Source organism: Limanda limanda, chromosome 21 (genome assembly GCF_963576545.1).
Source record: "Limanda limanda chromosome 21, fLimLim1.1, whole genome shotgun sequence".
Classification (NCBI taxonomy): Eukaryota; Metazoa; Chordata; class Actinopteri; order Pleuronectiformes; family Pleuronectidae; genus Limanda; species Limanda limanda.
The window spans coordinates 10,398,395-10,399,908 of NC_083656.1; the positions used below are offsets into that span (position 1 = coordinate 10,398,395).

General features: G+C 43.7%; 1 non-coding gene across 1 annotated transcript; it reads left to right on the forward strand.

Moving 5' to 3' along the window:
* The first annotated feature begins 1,086 nt into the window (after positions 1 to 1,086).
* On the forward strand, positions 1,087 to 1,180 carry trnai-uau (transfer RNA isoleucine (anticodon UAU)). Its single transcript has 2 exons — positions 1,087 to 1,124; positions 1,145 to 1,180. It is a non-coding gene; the product is annotated as a tRNA-Ile (tRNA).
* Positions 1,181 to 1,514: the final 334 nt, after the last annotated feature.

Sequence of the window (1,514 nt, forward strand, 5' to 3'; positions counted from 1 at the left end):
TGACCAAGAATATACATATACATATGTGTATGAATGTATGTATAAATGCGGGCGGATACTCTTTCATGCACTCCCGCCCTTTGTGGCTTTCTTATATGGACTTCCCCTTGCTTTCTCTATGACTTTTGTCCTTATCTCAACACATAGCCTAATTGTGTTGACCCAGATTTGGATACAACAAACACGTCATCCACCCACAGACCGGATGGAGTGATGGCACTGTTTGCCAGATCTAGGCCATAAGTAAGCCGTAGCAATAATGCATGTCAAATTTAGCAAACTTACCACTTTAGACTATATACAGAGCTACCTTGGCTAGAGCTCAGCATGTTTGCCAAGAAAGGCTCACATTTGTGTTGGGATACTTGGGCCTAACTTTGCTATTTACATGTGGGCAATTTTAGGCTCACATCCAATCCATCTGGGCAACAAGAAGGCCAGAGGTGCTGCATCATTGCCTGTGGTCAGTGTGGCCCACATCCGTGTTCTATCTGGATATCCATGCAAGAAGAAAGAAATCTCAGATACTCACGCTAACACTGCCATCTTGTGCATTTGGAGTGTGCACTCCACCAATCATGACGCAGTCTCAGCTGGGGTTTCTAATCTTTTTTATACCATAAAAAAAAATCGATATTCAAACAAAGTGTACTTTAACTACAATGAAATAAATCCAAGACATGTCAAACATTATAAAAATTCACAAAACAGCGAATGAAAGTGGGTTTTATTTACTCAGTAGACTCTAGAATCGCCACTGAGTATTGGACAATATAAACACAGTTGAGGGCACCAGCAGAGGGAAGCAATGCTCCACGGCAGCGTCTAGTCTCAGCGAGAAGAAGAAGTAGTTGCTGGCGGTCGGAGCTGAGCGAGTGGTCCGTGAACGCATCACTCGAGTGGGCCGTGGTGGCCGCGCTTGTTTGTGGGACCGAGTTCGATCCTCACTTCTCCTCCAGCCTTCACAGAGTCTACTCATGTATCAACGAACAGAAACACATCGATTACAAGAAGAATTACTAAGATCTGTTCAAGTGCAAAATTTCACTAGTACTTAAGCCTTATTCCCGTCGCCGTACTGACGAAGCTCCAGTGGCGCAATCGGTCAGCGCGCGGTACTTATATGACAGTATGCAGCAGAGCAATGCCGAGGTTGTGAGTTCGAGCCTCACCTGGAGCAAGTCTTTTCTTTTTCTGTCTCCTGCAGGTAAATCCCCACCGGTCTGAACAGAACCACGTCACACAGGAATATGAAGTCCTTGTAGTTCTACACGTACTACTCGTAAGCACACTAGTCAGCATACACAACGTCCTGACTTTGATCTGTGTATGATTATTCACACATATGCAAACACACAACTGTGAAAATACCTGATTGTAGGTTGTGATTATTGTGTCAGTTCATCACAAGAGGTGAGAACTCTCACCTCTTCTACAGGGACCTCGTTTCAGTGCAACCTCTTATATGTTGTTAAATGGAATATTTCCATTTATTCATTCATTCATTAATTGAA